At 49.5% G+C, this 26,089-nt stretch overlaps 1 long non-coding RNA gene across 1 annotated transcript; it reads left to right on the top strand.

Moving 5' to 3' along the window:
- Positions 1 to 13,552: 13,552 nt before the first annotated feature.
- LOC119877699 lies at positions 13,553 to 21,231 on the top strand. Its single transcript, XR_005380642.1, has 3 exons — positions 13,553 to 13,614; positions 18,948 to 19,001; positions 20,927 to 21,231. It is a non-coding gene; the product is annotated as an uncharacterized LOC119877699 (long non-coding RNA).
- The last annotated feature ends 4,858 nt before the right edge of the window (positions 21,232 to 26,089 follow it).

Raw genomic sequence — 26,089 nt, 5'->3', positions numbered from 1 at the left:
GGATCTGGGAGATGTTATAAAAGAAATGTGATCCACATCCAATCACAAGAGGCTGATCGCCTTGCTAGAAATAGGCACTGTGCTAAGCACTTGAGATAAAATAGTGAGCAACCATTGATCTAAAAATCCCACAAATGTAAATGGAGGGTATAAGTCTGCGAAGAATTGCTTCTGATTAATTCCCAATTGATTCTAGAATGTCAGCAAAGCCTCCTCTGGGGAAAGCTTCTCTTTGAGTTGCTTGCACTGGGCATGGGCTGCAGTAGGGTGTGGGATGGAAGAGCTGAGGGCGGTGCAAAGGATGACTGGTAAGTTTCTGGATTGTGCAAGTCGGTAGGTGGTGGAACCAGTAGTGTACTTTGGAGAAGGAGCATATTTGGGGCGGGGAGGAAGATCATGAATTCAGCTTAGGAATGAGAGGCTAGAAAGAAGCAACACCTGATTAAGGGTAAAACAATGCAGTGGACCCAGTAGATATGGAAACATGCATCCGCATGAAAACTTGGACATAAATGTATGTAGCGGCATTATTTGTAATAGGCCAAGAGTGTAAACAATTCAGATGTCCATCAACTGATGAATGGATAAACAAAATGTGATATATCCATACAATGGAGTATTATTTAGCAACATAAAGGAATGAAATACTGATACATTTTACCACTTGGGTGAACTTGAAAACATTATGCTAAGCGAAAGAGGCCAGGCACAAAAGACCACAGAATGGAATGGTCTTTAGGAAGTTGTATCATAGGACATTTCCAGAACAGACAAATCTATTGAGTCAGAAAATAGTTTAGTGGTTGCCCAAGGCTGGGGACATGGGGGAACTAGGATGACTGCTAGTGGGTATGAGGGTTCTTTTCATAGAGTAATGTTCCAAGATTAATTGTGGTGATGGTTGCACAACTCTGTTAATATTTTAAAAACCACTAATTTGTACACTTTAAATGGGTGACTTGTATGGTAGTTAGTTATACCTTAAAAAACTATTTTTTAGAAAGGAAGAAAGGTAATCCACACAAAGATGTTTCAGATATTCTATTTAGAATGTTGAAATCTAGAAATCACCCAAACACCCCTTCATGAAAGCATAGTTATATAAAAATTATGACATATCAATAAGATATAATTAAAACAATTAAAAATGCATCCAATGACAAGGGCACTTAATTTGGAAATATGTAAATAAAGTTTATTTTATGCTGCGGAGAAAGATGCAATCGATTTGGAGAAGAATGAGATCCAGCCAAGTGTCAGCTGGAGATGCAGAAGGACGGGCGCTTGGCAGAGGTGGAAACTGGGAGCAAGGGCAGTGCGTGTCCAGAGCTCTGACACCAAAGTCTCAGAAGTTGCTGTGTTGGCTTTTTCCCTGGTAGGGAAGGGGCAAGAAATTTAGGCAGGTGGGTTGTACATATATGGCTTAGGATGAGGAGCATTGAATAAGGTGCATGAAGGAAGGCATTGGTAGAAAAACAGATTTCTAAGTTCTTAGTTTTTTCTTCCACCTGTTCCTTCACTGTTGCCCCCAAGAATTGAGCACTTTTGAATGCACCCACTACCATTTTTTGAGCATTCACTCAATGCCAGATATTATGCTAAATTTTTCATGTGCTTCATCCTGTAGCAGCCTTACAGCATGTTTATGAAGTAGGTATTATCCCAGCCTACACATGAAGAACCATGCCCAATGGCACCCATCAGAAATGATGGTGCTAGGACCCCAACCCAGACACTCCAATCTTCTGAAGCACGTGTTTTGTTTTGTTTTGTTTTTGTTTTAAGATTTTTTATTTATTTATTAGAGACGGGGGGGGGGGGGGCGCGGGGGCAGAGACACAGGCAGAGGGAGAAGCAGGCTCCATGCAGGGAGCCCGACGTGGGACTCGATCCTGGGTCTCCAGGATCATGCCCTGGGCTGAAGGTGGCGCTAAACTGCTAAGCCACCCGGGCTGCCCCTTGTTTTGTTTTTAAGCAGGCTTCATGCCCAACGTGGGGTTTGAACCCCCGACCCCGAGATTGAGTCGCATAGCTCTACTGAGCCAGCCAGGTGCCACTGGGACATGTTTGAATCAAGACATGACCCTGCTCAGGAAAACCTTTCTCAGAGCTTCCCAAACTGTCCCACTTATACCAACCCTACAGGAGGCCCACTTGTTGGCTAGACTGGGGTACTCGTTTGTACTCTTATTGTAGGGTACTCACTAATTTGGTATTCCCAGTTATTGTTTGAATTAGGCAATAATAGGTGCAGTAGGATTTGAATGCTACCAGCAGCCTTCAATCCACAGGTCAAATACATTGAAACTTTGTTTTCTGGAAGGTCCAACACATCTTGATGTGTTAATAGGTTATTCTTTTCTGAGGAAATGGCTACTTCAATGCACCAATAATAATAATTAATAACAAAATCTTATTGTTCCTTGCTATCTAGGACCTCCCTGTGTTTGGCTCCAAACCCCACAGCACTATCCCTTCTGCTCTGGGACTTTCCATGAACCATACTTGAATTACACTTAAAATTCTAACCGAGTGACAGGATGAGATCCCCAGACACTGTATGACTGCAGTGGCCTGGTTTCAAATGTTGTGCCCTGATAGAGACTCCTCTGTAAAGGAATCCCATTAACATTCTCTCAGTTGTCTGGGAAGAAATTACAGCTACCTGAGGCTGTTTCCAAAAGGATGTGGAGAAGCTGCATTAATTATTCTGTCCTCGCTCCTTCCCTCCTTTGTCTTTTCCCGTCCCTCCGCCTTAAGTGTTTTGATCATGAAAGAAAAACAAATACAACTGTGTGATCCAGCAGGGCAGTGAAGCGAACTCATTGTAACACAGTGTTCAAAATACTCAGAAACCGGTCATGACCCCAGGTTGCAGGATGAACTCGCCTTGATGGTTTTGTTCCAGAATTTACCAGCGTGAAATCTTCTAAACACGTTAGTGTGGGCCCCATAAGACGTCAAAGTATTGTGCAGCCATCAGTAGAGAAAGGGAAAACACCACTTCCCCAGTTTGGCTAACTGTAGGAAAGGAGAGAAGAGCTTCTTTAATTCTTGCCTCCTCCATTTGTAGATTTGTGGTCCTGGGCCAGTGGCGGCGTTGGCATCACCTGGGAGCTGGGCAGAAACGCAGAAGGCTGGAAAACAAACAAGCAAATAAATAAAGTTTAAATTTTATTTTTAAAAAGATCTATTTATTCATGAGAGACAGAGAGAGAGAGGCAGAGACACAGGCAGAGGGAGAAGCAGGTTCCATGTAGGGAGCCCGATGTGGGACTCGATCCCGGGTCTCCAGGACCAGGCCCTGGGCCAAAGGTGGCGCTAAACCTCTGAGCCCCTGGGCTGCCCAAGTGTTTAAATTTTAAAGTGAAAAAAGAGAGAGAGAGAAATGCAGAATGTCTGGTCCCAACTTAGACTTACTGAATCAGAATATGAATGTTAACAAGACCCCCAGGTGAGTCCTATACAAGTTAATGTTTGAGAAGCGCTGGCTCAGTAGTATTTAAAAAAACCACAGACCCAAGATGGAGTCACTGACGTTACGGCCTAACAGAGGGGCAGTTTCAACACCACCACCTCCCCGCCCCTAGGAATGTAACCTTTAACCAATCAACATGGAATTTCCTGGTCAGCACTAGGAAATTTACTGATAGACCCTTCTTTTCCCCTTAGGAGGGCAACCTTGCCTAAAACAATACATTCTTTGCTAATAATTTCCTTTTTTCACTCCCTCTCTGCTTTAAAACCTTTCCTTTTCTCCAGCTCAACAGATCTCCTTTCTGTTTGCTAGATGGGATGCTGCCCGACCCACGAATCGCTCAATAAAGGCAATTTAATCTTTTAAATTATTCAGTTGAATTTTTTGTTTAACAGTAGATTAGGCTCTTTTTGCCAGTAACGTTGGAGTTTCTGGTTTCCCCTTTGAGGACCCTTAAAGGCTTTGTGCACTTTATTCTCTGACAAAGCACCTGGTACCATGCTCAGTGGAGGGTGGAGCCCCGAGTGGGCAAGTGAGTGGACGGCCGGGTGGTTGAAATCATAACACCAAGTTCCAAGCCTTGGCACCAACCAGCAGCCTTCTGTATGTGGAGTGATTACAGAAACAACTGGTAGCTCTGGTTGAGATAAACATAATTTTTACTCCCATTTGACTAAGAGGAAAACTGGGGTCTGGAAAGCTTAAGTAAGCAGCCCCAAGTCACCCAGCTAGAACAAGGGTGCAGGGGAGAGTCTAGCCAGAGCCTATATTCCAGTGTTTCCATTTTTACTACCCTCTCCCTCCAGGAGCCGTTTTAGACATTCTGTCATAATTGCTCCTGGTGATATTGTGATTCATAATAAGAACTAGATCTTCGGTCTGGGTCCTCTTTCAGGCACCAATCTCCATGTGAAAGCCCTTAGAATTTCCTAAGTGGTAAGAATGATCAAGGTGTCCCGATCCATACATACCTCTCAGCCACACCTGAGTTCCTGTTAACTAGCTGACTTTTTGGAAAGCACCTGAGGACGGGGGCTGGTTGCCAGGGGAAACAACCTGGGATTGGTGGCCTGGAGCGTTCAGTCCCACCCTCCCGAACTCTGGGGAGGGAAGAGGGGCTGGTGGAGGAATGGATCACGAGTGACTAATGATTTAATCAACCATGCCTACATCATGAGGCACCCAGAAAACCCCAAAAGGAGAGGCCTCTCAGAGTTTCTGGGTTGGCGAGGATGTGGACATCTGGGGAGAGTGGCGTGCCTGGAGCTTCTGTGCCCCTTCCCCAAACCTTGCCCTTTGCATCTCTTCCATATAGCTATTCCTGAGTTAACAGCTTTTTATGTTAAACCGGCAATCTAGGAAGTAAAATGTATCTCTAAATTCTGTGAGCTGCTCTAGCAAAACTTGAAGAGGTCTTGGGAACTGCCAACCTGGAGCTGATGACAGCCTAAACTTGGGATTGGCATCTGAAGAGGGAATGGGGCTCGGGGTTGTCTTGTAGGACTGAGCCCTTCACCTGTGGGATCTGATGCTATCTCCAGATAGATGGTATCAGAATTGAGATGAATTGTAGGACACCCAGCTGGTGTCTGACAATTTCTTTGGTGGTGTGGGGACCTCCCCTCACCCCATATGCATTGTAATGGGTGGCCAGGATCTTGCTCCTCCACGAAATGTTAATGCCACAGACACACCGTATATCTGTTTATTTTCTGTGTTTATGTAAGTTTTTTTCACTCTCCCTAAAGAGCCAGCCTTTAATCCCTTGGGGATACAATCACTCCCATGGGGGAATGCCTCCATTTTTCATGAATGACTTGTGGTTGGTTACTTACTATGTGCTAGGCTGTCCTTATGATGAGGATCCTGGCGTTTGAGGCTCTAGAAAGGCTGCTTTTGGGCAGAACAGGGTTAGGGGTCTTGGCCAGATGCAATAACATCTCCCATCATGGAGGAAATAGCTAAGACCCAGTGTTTAGTCTTAGCACAGTGGCTGCTGCAGGAAGAGCCATGAACTGTGAGTCAGAAGACTCGGGGTCCCCCCCCCAGTCCTGCTACTAACCTGCTCGTGTGGTTCTGGGGCAGTCATTACATCTCTTGGCACCTCTGTTTCCAGCCTTGAAACTGAGGAGTTTGAACTACGTTGGCACTTCCAAGGAAAAATAACCTGCTATGACTCTAAGGGTAGGTATTGGTGAACTAGAAAGAGCACACAGGGATTACAGAGATGCACCCGTGCTTTCCAGATGGCCTTCCGCCTCACTCCTGCCTGCCACAGGGGCTGCTTGGGCAGGAGCCTCATTTTTCCTCAGACACTAATAAACTCTTCTTTTGGACAGAGTTAAAACAATTTTTTAAAAGATATTATTTATTTATTCATGAGAGACACACACAGAGAGAGAGGCAGAGGGAGAAGCAGGCTCCATGCAGGAAGCCCCATGTGGGACTCGATCCTGGGACTCCAGGATCACACCCTGAGCTGAAGGCGGTGCTAAACTGCTGAGCCACCCAGGGATCCCGAGTTAAGAGTATTGTAATAATGTTTGGTGACTACACATATCGTGGTGAGCACTGAATGTGTAGAATTGTCGAATCACCACGTTGTACACCTGAAGCTAATACAACATCATATGTCAACTAAAATTTTTAAAAACTCTTGTTTCTGCAAGATTGGGCTGATCTCTAAATAATAATGTCTTCCCACTTCCGCCCTTTCTCCCAATCAATGACTTTGGGGAGAAGACATAAAATTCTACTCCATCCATCCAACCACTTAAAGGGACCCAAATAGCGTCCCTGGCTACCAAGGGACCTTTCCCGAGTTCCTCTTCACATGATCCTAAAGCCTATTCAGAGAGATAAGACCTGAAAAGATGATCATTATTTTCTGTTACTGAATGAGAAATGAATCTTAGGGAAAAGTGTTACAGGATTTGGAGAATCCTTTCAATCCTTCAATACTCTCAGGACATGTTGGGAAGCCTTGATGGCGGACGAAGCCCTCTGAGCTGGGTCTGGAAGGACCAGCTGGAGCTCTGCTGAGGAGGGGAAGGGCATTTGTGGAAGGGGAAAAGCAGAAAGTGCTCTCTGCTTCCAGGCATGAAGGAATGATTCCTCTCCAACGTTTTGTCTGAGGACTCCAGGGAACCTGTGGGGCTGCCAGTTCTGGTCTAGCTGCATTTTTGCCTGAGGCTTATCTGGGAAGTGGCAATCTTAGCAATCACCAGAAAAGTCAGCAAAGACAATCAAAGAAGTGAATCCAAGATCAGGACCCTGGCAAGTCCCCAGACACCAGAATTCTGGCAAACTGCTGTGGCGCTGTATGACTTGCTCAGGATGACACAAGGTTGGACTCCCCAGGGAGAACAGACAGCTGAGCCCCAAGGAGAAGCAGATGGATTCTGTGTTTGGGCACCGATGCCAACCACCCACTGCTGGTATCCTTGGGCGGGTGCTGGCATCTCTCTGGGTTACTGCATCCTTAACATCAGGTCACACAGTTGGATTTGCCATGGATTCCAAGTTTCCAAACAGCTCTGAAATGTTCTACATTGATGGATACGGAATCACGGCAGGAAAGGGGAAGCAAAGGGCCTGGAAGTGGGCTGGGGAACGTGTCAGGCAAAGACAAAAGGGAAACGGGCAAAGAAAAAGACAGAACAAGGATGCATTTGTCTATTGAGTTACAGAACCTCTGGGAGGAAAGATGACTGGGGAACTTGTCTTTTGCTTCCCCCACAACCCCAACTTACTGGAGAGAGGCCCCAACAGAGAATTGGAGCCTCTTCCCTGTTAACTAAGATGTGCGATTTCAGGAGGAAATTGAGAAAGGGGATGAGGGAGCCAATCCTTGGTTCCTCCTGGAGAGCCAGGGGTGGGGGAGGCACATATCAACATCTGGAGGGTGGTAGGAGCAGCAGTAGCATCTGGTGAGCTTTTTTACAGTGGGAGGGAAAGGGTGGAACTTAGCACCGCAGAGCTTTGAGAAGAGAGCACAACCTTCATACAGAGTTAGGAAACTCAGCAGCCCTGCTTATTTATAATCCTAGGTACCAAAGAGGGGACAGGCCACTTAGGCCACAGGAAGGGAATCCAGAGGAGCCTTGGACCTTCCTGGGCTGTGAGCCCTTGACTCAAGGGGTGACCTGGACAAGCATACTCATTCCTGGAACTGCTGCCTCCCTATATGGAATGAAGCGTCCTATGCCTACTACTTCCCAAACTGACTTTCTTGGACTCTTTGATCTTCAATAATGTAGGTCTTTAGAGAGTCACCTTTCATTTAATCTACCTCATAGGAATATTTTAAGGAAATTGTATAAGAATAAATAGTTTCTTTACATAAACTAAGTCATTATAGGAATATTGACCAGAATAGACCAGGGGTATTTCTCTAAACTGCAATTTTTTTCTAGAGGTGCAGCTAAAAGCTATCATACTCACCCCTGTTTGCAGACCTATAACCCTCGGCCATGCTAACTAGACCTGGGGGGATACGCAGGTGTAGATACCAGGAGGGGTGACAATGGTGCCCATTTTCCCTGTTGTCACCTGCTGTAGATTCTGGCACAGAGCCCAACTCAGAGGATCCCCCAGGATGCCTCCCCCAGTCTCCTTGCTTTCCTCTCTTCCATCTATCTACTCCCCTTCCTGTCAGCCTTTGCTTTCTTTCTTAAAGCCAAATATTTATTGTTGTTGTTGTTTTTCTAGAGTATTTCAAACATGCTGGCTGGGAGGCTCAGTCACTTGGGTATTTAATGAACACTTCCATCGTTGAGATCCTAGGCCTCTGTTTCCTCAAGTGTAACACTCTAAGATGATCGGACCCCCACCAGTGGTCCTTACCATGTAATATCAAACACACTGATGGAGTGACCACTCGGGTTTAAGAAATGTTAATTTTATGCCATATTGACTTCAGAGTCTCTAAAAAGGAAAGAACCCCACTAAGGTGGAAATAAAAAATGGGAAATAATAAGTGTTGGAGGGAATGTGGAGAAACCGGAGCCTTGATGCATTGTTTGGTGGGAATGTAAAATGGTATAGCACTGGGGAAGACAGGATGGTGGTTCCTCAAAAAATTAAACACAGAATTATTACATGACCCACCAATTATACTTGAAGGAATATATATATATAAATATACCCAAAGGAATTGAAAGGGGAGACCTGAGCAGATATGTATACGTCAATGCTCATATAGGCATTATTCCCAGCAGCCAAAAGATGGGTACAACCCAAATATCCATTGACAGATGAATGGATAAATAAAATGCAGTATATACATACAGTGAAATATTATTCAGCCTTAAGGAATGGAATTCTGATACCTGCTACAATATGAATGAAATCTTGAACATTACACTAAGCAAAATAAACCAAAGGACAAATATGTATATAATTCCATTTATATGAAGTACCTAGAAAATTCAAATCCATAGAGACAGAAAGTAGAATAGTGGTTACCAGGAGGTGGGGCGATAGGGATTTATTATTTAAGGGTATAGTTACAGATTTGAATGATGAAAATGTTCTGGAGATGGGTGGTGGTGATAGTTGCATAACATGAATGTATTTGTCATCACTGAACTGTACACTTAAAAATGGTTAAAATAGTAAATTTTATGTATATATATTTTTTAAAGATTTATTTATCTATTCATGATAAACACACACACACAGAGAGAGAGAGAGAGAGAGAGAGAGGCAGAGACACAGGAAGAAGGAGAAGCAGGCTCCACACCGGGAGCCCGACGCGGACTCCATCCTAGGCCTCCAGGATCGCGCCCTGGGCCAAAGGCAGGCGCCAAACCGCTGAGCCACCCAGGGATCCCCTGATTTTATGTATATTTTATTGCAACAACAACAAGTCATTCCTTCAAGACTTGGTTCAAATGGGATCTCCTCCTGCTTCATCCCACCCTATGCCCAACCACATCTGATATGTCCTTTGGTAGTGATTTGTTTCATCAGTCTGAACCAGAGAAGACATTGTGTGTGTTTCCTTTTCACAAAAACCCCAAGAGGGAAAAAAAAAAAATGGAAAAGTCCTTCATTGGGTCATTCAACAGGGATGATGGAGCACCTCCTGTGTAGGGAATATATACTCAGCTCGGGGACAGAGGATTAACACAGTACAGCACCAAGATCTACAAGGTCCAGCGTGTGAGTAGAGGCAGACAGCTAGAGCAAGACCACATGACTACACAGAGGAGGGAGGAGAGGGGATGTGGAGGGTGATGGGAGGAGGGGGCTGTCCTCAGAGGGGGTGGCTTTTGAGCTGACTTCTGAAGAGTGACTAGGGATGTAGTAAAGGATAGCTGCTGGGATGGCTCATGACCAAACATGATTACGAAAGAGAGCCTGGGTGGGGAAGTCGGGTGAGAAATGTCACTTCAATTCGCTTGGCTTGGGCCTTGCCCAGCAATGACCTTGGACAATTACTTAAAGTCTCTATGTGTGAAATAAGGGACAAAAGTATCTGCCTGGATCATTGTGAGAATTGGGATAAATTTTGTCAAGCAAGCCGTCACCCCTCCTCACTGAGTCAGCTGGCGAAGCCCCCTTGTGGTCGAAGAAACCTCTCCGCTGCTGAGAATTTGAGGAATTGCCGGAGAACAAAACCTTTTGCTGTTGGGTTGTGTGTCCCTGATACACACACACCCAGAGGGCCCTACGAACGCCCACCCCAGCTGAGCTCGGCAGGAACACCCACCACCTAGACTCCAGGGTGAGGGCCTCCATCCGGTCTCAGGACTGTCTGCATCAGCCCATTTTGGATCCCGTGGGTAAAGGGACTTAAAGCTGGACCCAGGTTTTAGAGAGAGGGGGAAGCAGTGCCTAAGAGTTCTATTGATGGTTTTAATCGTATTTTGGTTTCGTTCTTGGAAATGGCAGTGAATTCCCATTTTAAATTCACTCTGCATACATCTCTGATTGATTTGTGCTTGTCTGGAGGCTCTGGGATTTGCCCAGTCTCCATTGATACACGAGAGTGGACTTCAGAAGAGGTAATTACAAGGCTGGAGCCAGGAGAGGAGAGAGGAGAGGAAGCGTGCCTGAAGGAGGCACCCAGAGGCCCCCCAGCCTGCAGAGAGCCGGTGCAGTTACTGGAAGTGCCTGCAGAGACGGCCACCGGAGGACCTGAGGGGGTAGAGCCCCATCCGGTTAGAGCCCTGGCAAAGCCCGGCACCAGGGGGTGTGACAAAGCTCAGCGCTTGGAATGGAGAGACCTGATTTTTGAGTCCTAGTTCTGGAAGAGAGATTACTTGACTTTGTGACTGGAGCCGGTCCCCTAACTTGCATCTTCATTAGTACAATGGGGATAGTTTAATCCCTGTCTTTTGTTCTCAGTGACCTGGGTCAGAGCCAGCACCGCCTTCAGCCCCTCTGGGAGGGTCACCTCCAACAAAGCCCCTGCTGAGTGCGGCTGGACCTGAAACCTCCTCTGCTGGCCTCTGCTGACTGTTAGAGCTGGAATCTGGCCAAGAGGGGCCGGCTACCGGACTTGGACTCGAGACCCGTTTCAGAAGCCACAGCCACACAATCAGATCCTCCCTGAACACTAGAAAGGAAACCCGGGGTCGCTGACAGCAGTCTGTGGACACTGGAGATTGGAGGGGTGGCACCACGTAGGGGCATTTGCAAGAGGAGGAAAGTGAGGGAGGAGGGGAAGGAGGGCAAAGGAGAACACCAAAAGGCAGGAGTGCCCTCCATCCTCACCGGGTTCCATGCTTGCACCGGGCCCCGCTTGCAGGAGGAGCACTACTGCCCGTCCTCCGATTCCCCGTCATGTCCACATTCTTGCTTCAACCTCCACTTTTTCTATTTCCTGAATCCCCAAGGGCCCAGCCCACCTGGAAGAGCAGCTAAGAGAATGAAATAAAATAGTGGGTGAAGTTAAGGCCCCAGATGGGAGTCTCTAACTCCCCTGGAGGCACCAGGGCCCCTTCGCTTTCTACCCTAATACCCCAGCAGGCTATTTCTGCATCCCATTTAGGGACACACATCGTTTGTCCTGCTTATTGTCCTCCCGCGCCCAGTCCCAACAGTGGTCCCTTGAGAGCCCCTTACCCGCCTTGCTCAGGCTCTGTGCAGTACCTGGCAGCCCCTGGCACCCAACAGGGCCTCGGGTAGTATCTGCGGGCTGACCTAGCCCAGAAGTGCTGACACCCTCCACCCACCAGGAAACCCTGGTCAATCTCTGCTCTTCCTTCTCCCTCACACCCTGTGCTCAGGCACGGAGCCCTGGCATCACACTTCCTGCATATTTCTTCTGCCCTGGGTCCTCTCCACCTCAGCCAGGTTTCTAGTGACTTCTCACTACACCTGGAGCAACTGTCTCCTGCACTCCACCTCCCACTTGGCCTCTGGGAGGACCCCAGGGCTCTGTCACTTTTCAGTGCTGCCCAATCCTTTGGGTTTCAGATTTCTCCATCTTCTAGGCCCTCAAGCAGGCCTGCGCCCACCTCCCCAGCCTCACCGTTTCCATTCCTGGCTTCATCTTTGTGGCATTGGTGACAGAATTGTGATCCTGCAGTGCCTGCTTCATGGCCTTCATCCCTGCTGTCCTTTCTACCTGGAGGGCTGCACTCACTCTGTCTCTCCTGTCCCCTCACTAGTTCCAACTCACCTTTTAAGACTGCCTCAGCCATCTCCTCCTAGGACTTACAAGGCTCGGTGGGCCTGCTTCCGCCCCTCCACTGGGGCTCCCAGAATCCCTTGTGCCTTGATCAGAGCACCTACCTGTGTTGACCTTGTTCACTTGTCTGAGTGCTCTGCAAGATGGGGACAGACAGCCTGGCCCCCAAAGTGCCAGGAAAGCTTTGGAACAAACATCAGGAAGCAGCAGACCTCGGTACAGAGCCTGCTCTGGTGTTTTGTTTTTAGCTGTGTGACTTTGGTCAAGTTGTTTAGCCACTGCAAACTTTAGTTTCTTCCACTAGATGATAGAACTAATAATAATTGGCCACCCCCAGGATTGGGGGGGGGGGGATGAAAAGCGGTGGGTGGACAGCCCTAAGCACCACGCCCAGCTTGTAGGGAGGGCTCCAGGGATGTCAGCAGCTAACCCAACTGAGAAAAATATTCCTAAGACTGCCGGGTCAGAGGTCTTCAAAAATCAGAGCTAACCCCGCTGTTCCGAGAAGAATTAAGGAACCTCTTCGAAGAAACCGCACACGACCCATCTCCGTTAATGTTCCCCGGAGAAAGTGGGGGAGACGTGCCCCCCACCCCAAACCAGTCATCCTGTGCGAGTCAGGACTGAGATTTTTCAAAGTGAAAGGAAAGTTTAGGTTTAAAGGAAAACACGGATTCCCCCCCGCCCCCCCCCCCGCAGGGGAGGATGAGGCTGAGACTCGGGAGGGACGGTGGACGGACAGACGCGGTGCGGTGCGGCCCTGGGCGGCAGCGAGCGGGGTGGAGGTCGGGCCCGGGCGAGCGGGCTCCTGCGGGGCGGGGCGGCCTCGGGCGGCCCAGGGCTCCGGGCCCGTCCAGGCGGCTCCAGGAACTCGGGTCCGCGCGGGGCCTGGAACCCCTGCCCCCGGGGAGGCCGTTCGGACGCCGCAGCGCGGTGCGGAGTCCCGAGGAACCAGGAACCGGGACGGGCGCGGGGCAGGGCTCGGTGTCCCCACCCCCGGCCCTCGGTCGCCTCTCGAGGAAGCCGAGGCCTTCGCGGCCGGCCGTCCCCGGGGGCGGGGGCGGGGGCGCTGTCGCACGCCTCTGCCTGCCGGTTCGACCTCAGTCTCCTCCTCCGGGCAGTGGGTTTGCAGCCCCGCGGCTGGGAGAGCCGCTCCCGCGAGGCCCGCGAGGCCGCCCGTCGCCAGGACCTGCCCCGCCGCCCGGCCCGGCCGAGGCTGAGCCCCCCCCGCCCCGGCCCGCCCCGGCCCCGGCCCCGGCCCAGGAGGAGCCGCCCGGCGCTCGCGGGAGGGGAGCGGGGCGTGCGGGGCTCGGCGGCCGAGTTCCCGCGGGGGCGGCGCGCCGGGCGGGGACGGGGTGCGGGCGCCCCGGGAGGTCCGGCGGCGGGCGTGACCTCACGGGGAGGGGCCAGCGCGGCGCGGGGCGCGGGGCGCGGGGCGCGGAGCAGAGCGCAGAGAGCGCAGCCGGAGCCGCGGCCCCGATGGAGCGCTACAAAGGTGAGGGCGCGCGGCGCGGCCGGGGCCGGGGCCGGCGGGGAGGGGGCCGGGGCCGGGGCCGGGGCCGGCGGGGAGGGGGCCGGGGAGGGGCGCTCCGCCCGCGCCCCTGCAGCCCCGACTCCGGGGAGACCAGCGCGCCCCGAGGTGGTGGGCGCGGCCCCGGCGTTCGGACCCTCCCGGGCGCGCAGGGCGGGGGCCGGCGCGGCGGGGCTTCCCACCTGCGGGAGGAGAGACGCCGCGCGTGGGGCCCCACCTCGCGAGCCCCGGACGCCCGCGGGGGATGCGGCGGCCGCCGAGGCCCGAGTCGGTGAGGGTCGGGTCCTCTGGGCCGGCGGAGGGTGGGGGCCCGACCCCGACCCCGACGCCGACGCCCGGCAGGTGGAGCGCGGGGGCGCCGGGCCGGGGCGCCGCTGGGCGAGTTGCAGCCCTGGCCGAGGGCGGGCCGGCCCGGTGGTGCCCGCAGCCCGGCCCGCGCGGGTGCTCGGACCAGAACCCGGGGCCGCAGTCTGGAAGCCAAGCACGGAGGAGCTCATTTTTTTTTTGGGAAAAAAAAAAAAAAAAGAGTCTAAAGAGGTGCCCCTTCGGTGGGGCGCTGCGGACGCCCCCGACCCTCCTTTCATTTGGGAAAGTCTCTTGCATTTCCTCGTCCTGGACTCGGTCCCCGCCGAACCTGGGAGAGGAAATACTGTTTCTATATTTATTTTCCCCTGGGAGAGGGCAATAAAGGAGAACGCTCAGATTCCCAAGGAATCTCATTCCCGGTGGTTTCTCATTTCTGAAACTGACATAAAGGAACCTTCTGGGACCGGCTCGAGTTCCCTGCACTAGTCATGTCTTCGGACCTTTTCCCACTGGTTTTTCTCATCTGGGTCACCTGGTTACAGGTGAGGGTGAAAGATGTACATTCGAGGCAGCACTTCATGCAGAAAGAAAGGGTCTTTGCCAAGGGCGCGGGAAGCCGACCGGGGGGACTGGGTTAACTTAATTGGCAACCTTTGGTTTCTTTCTGTGAACCCTCCCTGGAGCGCCTCTCACATTTCTGACGGGGTGGGTTTTTTTTTTTTTTTTTTCATCCCAAATTCTGCTGAGATCACGTCAGTTTTGTGCTGGAATGACTGAATGCGCCCTTATGTAGTCTCAGGACATCTGAGGAAGCCACAGCCCCTGTCTTTGTAAAATGGAACTTTGCTACTCCCTCCCGGCCTGCCCTCCGCCCTTTGGGAGGGACCCCCATAGGGAATTCAGGACTTGCAGTTGGAAGAATTGGCTTCTGAGGTCCCTTTTAACTCCGGGTGAGCCATTTCTGAATTGTGAAGTCAGAGAGGGTTAGCTCCTGTTCGAAGGTACTTTCTCAAATCAGTATATTAATCTAAGGGCAAATGATAACACTCGGGGTCTTCTTTCTAAATGCCCAGTATTATCAGAAGCTTTTTGTATTAATAATAGCTTTTGACTTGGCCCTTGACCTGAGAAAGTTGTCATCCTTATCTTTTTCTCTCGGGAGTTTAAAATCTTCCCACCCCTGAATATCAGTTAGGGGCTTTTTGCCAACTTAGTTTCCATTTCAGAGTGTTTATGTTTTTGGTAACACATGTATCTGCCTCATTTTGGGTAAATCAGTGATAAATGGATACATCTGAGAATTATCTGGATTGCGGAGTCTAATCCAACTCCTCTTTTCCTGTTTGACTGCAGAGTCTTCAAGACTCACCAGTGAATGCTAATGTTTATGAACTACACCTCAGCCTAGGAATTTAGGGATCCCCCACCCCAGGAACCAGGAATGTAGAATTCCCCATTCTTTTGAGACGCTGATGACTTGTGTTTTGAACTCTGATTGAATTGAAAAATTGGTCTGTGCAAAATGAAGCATGTGGGCCCAGTCTCCAATTAATCAGAGCAACTCTAACTGGAATCCATAGTCTTCTCTTGCTCATCAGAGATTGAGGGTGTTTTGTTTTTAAGGTAAGATTAACTAAAAGTTAAATGGAAAAGCAAGATCTACATGGACTTTTAGAACATATAAAAGTTATAAAGAATTCTCATTGGTGACACTTTTCAATTTTGTTACTGAAATGCCCCATTCTGTATTTCTAAATTCCCAATTTTGTCCTCTCCCAAATAGATAGAATGCCTGATTGTTGTGTCCAGATTCTCAAAATGTTATTATTTTTTTTAATTTGTAAGCCTTATAAAGCAGTCAACGTAGGTGAAATTGTTTTGCATGCTCTCTAGTCTGTTACATCTTCTCCAATACTAGCCTGTCATTTTTAGACTCAGGGCTGATTTTCCATTGTTTTGTAGGATAGAAAGAGAGGTCTGGAGCTAAAGAGTGGTTGGAATATCACTCTCTGTCTAACGCAGAAAGGTTTCCAGACTTTTCTCCCATCCCATCGAAGCCATTCTGTTAGTCATGGCTCGCTCAAGCAAAAGCAAGGGGTACGGGTGGTGAGAAGACTCTCAAGCAAAAGCAAGGGCTGGGGCGGGGGCGGGGGGTGTCTTCCCAGAGAGATGGAGTTTTTATAAGAGTTCTCATAAAAAGTGACGGTAGAGTTGCTATTTCTTGTACGTGAGTCTCTTTGGTGCTATATAAGCAGCGCCAGCTCCACGGGGTCCCTTGAAGAGGTTCCCATCCTTGGATGTTTACATATTTATGACTCTCATAAGAGCACCCTTGGATCACTGTGCAGGAGCCCATTGGCTGAACTCACACCATGTGGTCAAGGATTCTGATTCCTACTGCTCTTCCAGCTGGTGAGTGTGGCCAGGGCCAAATGTGACTGACCTACTATCTGTGGATTACACTTGGAACATCCCGAGGAAGCTTCCTGAATTTGCATCACACTTGGATCCAAGCCGTCATGGTTGAGCTATTCACTTTAATTTGGATCACAGTACTTGGTTGAAGGTGTAATCTGTCTTTTTCTGTTTTTGTTTGCTTGTGAGTCAGATCACCTGATTCCCAGGAGAGGGCACTTTGTTCTGAGGTACTGCAAGGGTAGAGGTGGTGGGGAAGAGTCAAGCCAGTAAAAATACTTGGGAGCCTAAACTGAGAATGCGGAGATCTGTGGGCAGGGAAGGTCTGAAAAAGAAAAAACAACTAAGAGAGATGGGTGGCTTGATAATAGCCACGTCAGAAGCATTGTCTCTGAGTTCTTGTTTTCTGTGCTTAGGAGCTCAGGTTTTTCCCTATTGAAACTGTACTTCAGGGCAACCCCGGTGGCCCAGTGGTTTGGCGCCGCCTTCAGCCCAGGGTATGATCCTGGAGACCCGGGATCAAGTGCCACGTCGGGCTCCCTGCATGGAGCCTGCTTCTCCCTCTGTCTCTGCTTCTCTCTCTCTGTGTCTGTCATGAATATATAAATAAAATGTTTTTAAAAAAAAAAAACTGTACCTTGGGCAGTAGTTCCTAACCTGAGCCGCAGGTGTCCCCTTTCTTCAAGACCAAGCTGAAGTGAATAAAGAACATGCAGAGCATTTCATAAGATTATCTAAAGGAGCCTAAGAGTAAAATCTGCCTTCTGCTACGTAGGCCCCACTCAAGACTTTGATTCAGGTGGTCTAGGGGTGCAGCTGAGCTATTCAGGTGTTCTGATGTGTAGCCAAAATTGAGAATCACTGGAAAAAAGGATAAGTGGTTCTATATGCACCTGACGTAAAAGCCTGATGCCCATACTCCTGTGATGGGCTTTAACCAAATCTGTGACACCTGCGGAAAGCTAATGGGATTCACCTGAAGCTGTCCTAGGCTTTAAAGGCTGTGGGAACACTGCTCGGAACCATCTCGAAAGTGATGCACAATCCTAAACTCAGGGTTTGCTCATGGTTGTACTTGACCTGGAGCCCTTCAACTTTGAAGCTCCTTGTCTGGAGGCCTTGATTGGCAATGGAATGGTCGGAAACAGAAGTACAGAGGGGTCCCCTCTGGCGCTGAAGGGCAGGCTGGGTGGCGGGAATTCTACTTTGGGCCCTGCCCCTCTTCTGAAGCGGTAGGAGCTCTGGGAACTGGGCTGGAGCCAAGCACAATTAAAGGGCCAGGAGGGGCCAACAAGCTTCAAAGCTTCGGAAGCTGTGCCAGTTTTCTTGCAAATGCCTTTAATGATGGGAAATGTTTCTCTAAAGACTTCTGTCATTCAGAGAAGGGAGACGTTTCCCTAGCTGAGGGAAGATGGCACATCTGCCCAGGCCGAGGCAGGAAACAGAGCAGTCATGGCGTGATGAGGGAGCAGTGGCTTAGAAGCGGGGAGACCCATGACTTTGGTTTCCTTGGACAAGTCACTGAGCTCTCCGGGCCTCAGTTTCCCTATCTAGAAAACAGCCTCCAGGGTGGGTAGAGCCTGACTTTCTGAGCACTCTTCAAAGCTGTTGTGCTGTGGTCACTGGGGAATCTTTGGAGGAGGATGTGTCTTGAGGGGAGGGAAGCGAGGGAGGGGACATGGGTAGCCCAACAGAGGTCAGTTTAGGGTTGTGATTCTTATAAATAAAATCAATTTCCTGGCGAGAGCCAAGAGCAGCAGACAGTGGGAAAGAGCATGCCATTGGCCTTGCGAGGAATTCGTTTCTCAAGGACTTTTGCGTGAGTGTGTCTCCAAAGATTGGTAGTGAAGCCCAGAGCCACCCCCCACTCCGAAACACAGGATTATTCACTCCCATTTGACAGGCGGGTCAACTGAGATCTAGAGAGATTAAGCAACAACTCAAACCGGATGCAAAATCCCCGAGAATTGAGTTTCTAAAGAGTAGAATTCCTGTTCTCCTAACAGCAAGGGTTTATTTAGAAAGAAGTACTCAAAGCACTTTCAAACTACTTCCTTCTCTGTGTCCCGTAAGCCAGCTGTTCATAGAAATGCTCCTCGATCTTCAGGACCTAGTGCACATGCCTCCTCTTCCAGGAAGCCTCCCCTGATTGCCTCTGCGTTCCTGGGCTACTAGAGGGATAGCCTCATCGATAGAACATCCTAGGTACTCAGCAGAAATAGCTGTTGGATTAACATCACGATGTCTTGTATGTACAGACGTCCGTTTCCTCTCACTGCGTGCCTTCAAGACAGAAATCTTGTCTTTCTCCTCCCCGTGTCCCCGCCCCCCCTCAGCCCCTGGTACCTGGCAGGACCAGCATGTGGGTCCCCGGGGCATGACTGGGGCCTGGGCGAATGACTGATTCTAGGCCACAGGAGCACATAGTCTCTGATGCTCTGGCCCTCAAGGGCTGACCGGGTTCACAAAGGGAAATGAAGCAAAATCTCAAAGCCACACCCCGCTGAGTGGAGACGGAAGCCCACAGAGGTGGCCCCTGGCTTTCCCGACTTGAGCCTTATTTCTGTCTGTTCCAGCACAGGGGTGTTGCTGTCTGGTGGTACAGAGAAGGATCCTGCAGGTTTCTGCCTGTGAGTATGAGCCTGCCTGTGCTCTCTGCAGCAGCTCACCTGGCCTCCAGGGCTCCCGAGGGCGCAGACCTGGCTCTGCCCACGCTCTGGACCGACGGCTGAGGGATCTTGTGGAGCTGGGCGCTGGCCTGGGCACTCTGGAGCTCGGGGTTCTAATCTGGCCTTTGCCACTAACTCGCTGTGCGACCTTGGGCAAGTCACTTAATCTCTTTGGGCCTTGTTTCCTCATCTGTACGAGTGAGGATAATGACTACTAACCTGCCTCACCGACTGCCTGGTAGAATGATTTATAAGAGCTACTGGTAAATACTTTGAGAAGGGGCAATGTTAGATGAATCCCGGGGAGCAGCTCCCCTGAGACCTCTAGGACATGGCTGAGACCCCACCCATTCCTGCCTTCTTGTGTGTGGATCGAGGGGGGCCCTCCGTTCATTTGGGCACCAGTGATGCCCATCACACGTTTTGCCAAGCTGGGAGCCCTGAGTTGGGGATGTGCAGCCTGTTCCCAGGTAAACTAGCCTCTCCGAGAGAGTGGGCATCTGTGTATTTCTCTCAAGTGTCCTGGAAAGGAGGTGGGTGCAGAATGGCTCACTCTCAAGCCTCCTGTCGTGGCCCTGCCTGACTTTTCTCTGATGTCTCAGTAAGTTTATATAGGAGAAGCCCTTAGGTTTAGATTCTAACAAGAACTTCAAGCTCTTTGTACTCATTTACTACTCCTTGGCTCTCACTTTCTCCCTAGTCTCCCAGTGAAAAACCCCACTGGGAGGGAGGAGTGAGGAGAACATACAGGAAAAGCAGGAGCCAGCATTACCCTGGGCACATTGCACTGGACCAGAGCCAAAGCAGAGTGAGCCCAGAGCACCTTCGAGTCCCCTTTCTCTGTGAGTCCCAATAGATTGCAGATGGGAGGACAGTCAGCTGTTAGCTCAGAGAGTGCAACCTGCTGCTCACAGAAGCATCTAGAGGAGCAGATGTGCAGCCCTGCCCTCGGAGGTGGCTGTCCCAAGGAGAGTGACCAGTGAGCCTGGTTTGTCTGAGACTTGCCTGGTTTTGCCCCCTGCAAGCCCCAAGCCCCAGGAAATCCCATAGTTCTGGGTGGATAGAGATGGGAGGTCACCCTGTTCCCAGGCCTCTGCTTTATTAAAAGGCCCCAAACCAAGAATTTGGTTCCCCCATAGCAAAGATGAGCCAGAGCCAATCATTTCATGTCCTTGGCAAGAAAGCAGAAGTCCAAAGCTTAAAAACCAACAGTTTGTACCTCAGCTACATGCCCATGCTAAGTGAAAGAAGCCAGACTCAAAAATCATACACACAGTAGGATTCCATTTATGTGACTTTCTGGGTAGGGCAAAATTATGGGGAAAGAAAACCAGTCTGTAGTAGGTAGGGCTTGAGAGAAAGGGTTGACCACAAAGGGGTATGTGGGAAATTTTGGGGATGATAGAAATCCTTCTGTCTCAAATCTGCATGGTGGTGGTGCTTCCAGAGTTCTAGGTGTCTGTGATAACTCAGAACTGTGCAGTTAGCAGGGCTTTTTTTTTTTTTTTCCTGTGTGTAAATTATACCTCTAGGAGGCTGACTTTAAGCCCTTGTGGGGCGCCGGGGTGGCTTAGTCGGTTGTGTCTGATTCTTGGTTTCAGCTCAGGTCATGATCTCAGGGTCATGAGATAGAGCCCCACAGCGGAACCCTTGCTCAGCAGGGAGTCTGCTGGTCCCTCTCCCTCTGCTCCTCCCTGCATGCACATGTGCTCTTTCTCTGAAATAAATGATATCTTTTTTTTTTTGAAATAAATGAAACCTTAAAAATAAAACAAACTCTAGCATTTTGGGGTGCCGTGGTATAAGCTGGTGAATCTGTTGAGTGCCCCGTTGACCATCACAGATTGTAAATAGAATCTGAGGTCTCCGTGTTTTCATGTTTGCAGCAATCTGGAAATACAGCAGAAGAGAGTGAAGAATTTGGGTAGAAAACCAAAGGATTGACTGCTTGACAGCATCTTAAATGCAAGAGACTTTTCCACAGTAAACACTGTGAGGGTGGAAGCTCTCCCTCTACTTAGAGAAAAGGGAAAGCAGTTCTCCTAAAACCCAGGCAGCAGATGAGCCCAAGAGGGTCACGGAATAGCAAAGCATTAGCTCTGGGCTCCCACCCTGGGAACTCTGCTGCTACACACATGGATCTAATGTATTGAATTTGGCAGCCTTCCTGCAAATCTTTTTTCTTTTTTCTTCTCCCCTCACCAATAAAGTTGTTGAATTGGAATTGAGTACTCAAGTCTGCACCATAATTACTTCCTGGCTGACTTTTTGTTTCTGGAAGTCCTGCTTGTCTATGCTAGCTAGGAATGATTTTGAGGCAGGGAGAGCCCGTGATTTAACAGAATAATGCACCTAGTTCCATATGATGTAAGGGAGCAGCCCTCTTGGTTCCAGAAAGGGAAAAGCCTCATAGGCAAGGGCAGCATCACCAGGAGATGGGACGTGGAATTCCTCGAGAATGGAAGAGTCACTCTGGTGATCCTAATGCAATCTGAAGATCTTGGTGGTTTCTATTTTTTCCTTTTCCTTTCTTTCTTTTTTTTAAAATCAAAATCCATGTCAAATTGCCTTGTTCTTTAGGTGGACTGTGTCAGGATCTATGACCTGGGGAGCTGAACCTATTTCTTCCCATCTTAAAGATGGTGTATGGAAAGGCTGTAGAACTTTCATCCATGAGGACAATCTGGGCCTAGATCACTTTCAACCGTGAATTACTTAGAGTATCACGTGAGCAACTTTTCTTACAAATATATCCAAGCCACTAGTCACCTGCAGAGGCAGGTCTGTTTCATCTGTTCTTGGGATATGCAGGAAGAAATGTTGGGGCGGCCCTTAGTTTTTTTGTTTTTTTGTTTTTTTTAAGATTTTATTTATTTATTCATAAGAGACACAGAGAGGCAGAGACACAGGCAGAGGGAGAAGCAGGCCCCATGCAGGGAGCCGGGCGTGGGACTCTATCCCGGGACTCCAGGATCACGCCCCAGGCCAAAGGCAGGCGCTAAACCACTGAGCCACCCAGGGGATCCCTGCAGCCCTTAGTTCTAATTGTCTCGACTTTGTTGGAAGGCGCTGAAGTGGGAGGGAAATCTGTTTCGTATGTATCTGAAATGAAACATCCCTGTGCAGGGTCAGACCTAGCTTATCGTGGGTCCACCTAGGAAAGGCTAGGTTTGGGGCAGCCCCAGGGGTCCACTGCTAGTTCAAGTACAAGAATGGGAAGGCAGCAGAGGAGAAGCTGGGAATGCCTGGCTGGGGAAGTTCCGGATACTTCCTTACCTGGATTGCGGACTGTTGCCGCCATCTCCCTAGGGCTACCCCGGCACGCTGGCATCCTTTTGGGTTGTGGGGATGATCTTAGCCTCCCTGTTAGACCAGCAAGTGGGAACACCGCCATTTCCTTCTATCCTCCACCCTCTTTTTTTTCTCCCCCAGTTTTTACACAACAGGATTTATTCATGTTGACTGTATTCAAGTCCCCAGATGGGGGGAGAAAAAGAGATTGTGTTGAATGAGCTTATTGTTTGGAGATTTCACTGACTTCTTTTATTTAATACCCACAGTCTTGGAACATATTGAGCTGATTTACTAAAATTCAAATATAGTCCTTTTGGAAGGAATTCTGCTAGGGTGCTTGGTACCCCTGATTTTGGGGTTGGGACCTGTTGGGTGGTGAGTTTGCTTGGGGCATCTCCTCTTCATCTTTATGGTCTTGGTCTTGGGTCCACAAGGATTGGATATTCTCAGTTATAATACCAGGCTCCTAATGAGCTTGAGATGGTCACCACCCAACTGCCCTTTGCATCATCTGGGCCTTCTGTGCCATCCCCTCTAGTACAAGTGGAAGGAAATAAATGGTGGTGACATAGCAGACTTGGGCTGAAGTGGCAAGTATCAAACAGCCTCATTCCTGCTGCTCGAATGCCTAATGTGGTGTGGCTGGTCCATGATAGGGTAAAATTGAATTGTGTGCCTTTTAGCATGTTTTAGAGACAGGGTTCCTGCAGTCAATAATGCTGGAATGGTGGCTGAGGACCATGGTGTATGATGATCTGGTCCAGTTGTCTGGATGGCTGCAACACAGTTGTCTTGTGACAGCTCCTGGTGTCTGGAGCTCTTGGGGATCTCCTGAGAGAGGGAGCCACTGCAGGTACTTGAGCTGGGTGAGGCTTGTGTCCTGCTGGAGACAGTGGGAGCCCATCTCTGGTTCAAGTCTGTAGCATCCCAGATGCGTGGAAGTTAGCCTGTGGTAGAGTGAGTTGGGTTAACAACAGGACCATCACAGGCAAGTGTGTTAGGTGCTCCGGGACCTCTCTTGGGTGCTGCACACAGGCTTGCTCTTGCTCCTGCACGTGGGGTGTCCTCCCTCTTTCTCTCCCCGCTCCCTCCCTGCTCTTTCTTTCATTCCCTGTTTTCCCCTTTTGACTTTCTGCTGGTTTCTCTCTTTATTTCCCTGCCATATCTGTTCAGATCTCCTGAGTCTTGAGGTTAGGAAAAGGATTCTTGGGCTCCTGGGAAGCTCAGTTTTTAAGTGTCTGCCTTTGGCTCAGATCATGATCCCAGGGTCCTGGGATCGAGTTCCGTATCAGGCTCCCTGCTCTGTGGGGAGCCTACTTCTCCCTCTGCTGGTCCCCCTGCTTGTGCTCTCTTGCTCTCTTTCTCTCTGTCAAATAAATAAATGATCCAAAAAAAAAAAAAGGGGGATTCCCTCTGAGAACCTGAGTCCAGAAAGAGCCTCCCCCTGACCCCAGGTCTCTAGTAGTGTTAGGCTTCCATTTGTAGTAGCCATGGCTAGAACCTAGGTTTCCCTGGGGAGCTGATGACCTGAGTCCGGGTAGGGAAAGTGGGGCTTGCTCTCAGCCAAAGAGCATCTCATTCCCTCCTAGCAGAGGAGGCCATAGTGAAAATCTGTTCAGCATTCCCCCTGGTGTTTCCTCAGACCCTAGAAAGTACCATTCTGTGTGGCCTAATGCGAAGAAGGCCACCTTCTCCAAGCTTCATGGTCCAAGTCATTGATTGGCTAACCCTGGAGCCTCCTGGCCAGCCCACCTGGCCTCGTGCAGGTTCGTGTCACAGTGACTAAGATTCCCAGGAAGGAGCATTCTGATCCTCCCTCTGTGGGTCTTTGAACAGCACCCTGTTGGCCTCCGAGGGGTGAGGGCTCCTCCCTCTGCCGTCCAGAGCTCCCTGGAAACGAACATCAGAGGAGGGCCTGGCACCCGCGCAGGGGGAGCATGAGAAAGTTGCCGCAGTTTGGATAAGAGTTCTAAACTATGAAGACTCAACATTGACTAAAATAATTTTTTCCCATTGACCTCCCGGCTTCTCAATGGGCAGGCGTCCATCTCCTGCCCATCTGATGTTGGTTTGGTGTGTGTCACTGTAAACAGTTCAGGCTGGAAGCAGATCTCTGAGAGTTATGAGATCCAGGTGTTGCTCCCAGCTCACCACGCACTGATTCCCTCAAGGGTGGGAAGGGCCCTTTTGTTCCCAGAGGGAGAATTTAGTCTCCTACCTTTGTGTGTGTGTGTGTGTGTGTGTGTGCGCTCATGCCAGAGGAGGGGACCCTCAGGTGACAATCAGCCCCATTTTCTTGAAATCTCCTAAAGCTATTAATGCCCCCCAAGGGTAAGATGGCTGTCTTAGCAAATCTCTTTTTCTGCCCTGGGGAGGCTGAGGCAGCTGGGAGAGAAAAAGTAAAGAGTGCCAAGAGACTGTTCTGTTGGGGCGGAGTGACTTCCAGACTCCAAGCTTATTCATTGAGGCTCACTCAGCCTTGACACCATGACCTTGAACCCCCCTGAAGGCTTTAACCCCTCCCTGCACCTCGCATAGCCATCCTCTATGCTTTCATACTTGGCTGCCGTGTGTTTGTGCATCTAGATTCCTTCCCTGGCTGGAAAAAAATAAAGGCAGTCACATAGCTTGGAACAAAATATTCTCTACAAATGGCTTTTTTTCCCCCCTTAAAAAATTTACCATCATTGAGTGTGAAAATGGTTTAGATTCAAGAGGAAACAGCTGGCTGGCAGAGATCCTGGTGGGGTCTTGGGTAAGATTCCGCTGTGTCACTAATGACTTTATTCGGTACATTTCCGGCACAAGCACCCTTGGCAGTTGGGGAATTTTGTGGCTGAGAACTTTCATCAAGGCAAGAACAGCAGCAGCAACAGCTCCCAGCTGAGGCCAGGAAGGGAAGGCCTCATTTCATTCAGGATAACCCAGACCTGTTCAGTGGATGTCTCATATCTGCCTTGGTAGTTTAAGTTGGATGCTCACAACCCTTTTCTTCCTAGAATATTCTGTCTTTGGGTTTCTCTGAGATTTCAGTATATTGCCACTGTAGCTCAGGGGAGCCCAGATTTCTTAAGGTCCCTGAACCAGGCCTTCTTCTTCGAGTGCAGGTGGGGGGTCTAAGGCACCTTGCCAGTGGCTGTAGGGGAGAGAGGGAGAGGTGCTGTCCTCTGTATTGCCCTGGAGAAAATCTGAGCTCCTCCTTTGCATGGCTCTTTCCTGTTTGTTCTAGTGTCTTCCGCCGTTCCTCACTTTGCTCTATGCCCCAGCCATACTGGATTCCTTGTGGTTTTCCAAACTATACTTGTTTGCTGTTCCATTGGCTTGGATGTCCTCCCCCGGGGCTGCCTGCCAAGCTTATCTGTCTTTAACCCCTCACTGCACCTGGCACAACCCACCATGGCCATGGTCATCATGTCCATGTTACAGTTGATGGAAAGTCTATGTTTCCAGGAGGCTGTGAAGGTCAAAGCCATCTTTGTGTCCACAGCACCTAACCCCATGGGTGGTGTATCGTAAGTGTTCAAGAAACTGTCATTGTGTGATTGAGAAATAGGGGCCATCCTCAATCTTTTTGAGAGTGTGATTACATTGAAGTTAAGGGCTTCCGCTCACTAGCGGATATCCTGGACAAAGTTAATGCAGCTGACAAAAAGAGAGAGCTTTACAGTGTCTAAAACCTTCCAGGGACTAACATTTAGAACATACAAGGAATTCCTGAAAATCATCCAGAACAGGGCAGAAATTGCAATAGAAAT

This window comes from Canis lupus, chromosome 28 (genome assembly GCF_011100685.1).
Source record: "Canis lupus familiaris isolate Mischka breed German Shepherd chromosome 28, alternate assembly UU_Cfam_GSD_1.0, whole genome shotgun sequence".
In the NCBI taxonomy this organism is placed as follows: Eukaryota; Metazoa; Chordata; class Mammalia; order Carnivora; family Canidae; genus Canis; species Canis lupus.
Note: the sequence above shows the minus strand (reverse complement) of the source record. Positions and strands in the feature narration are given on the sequence as shown.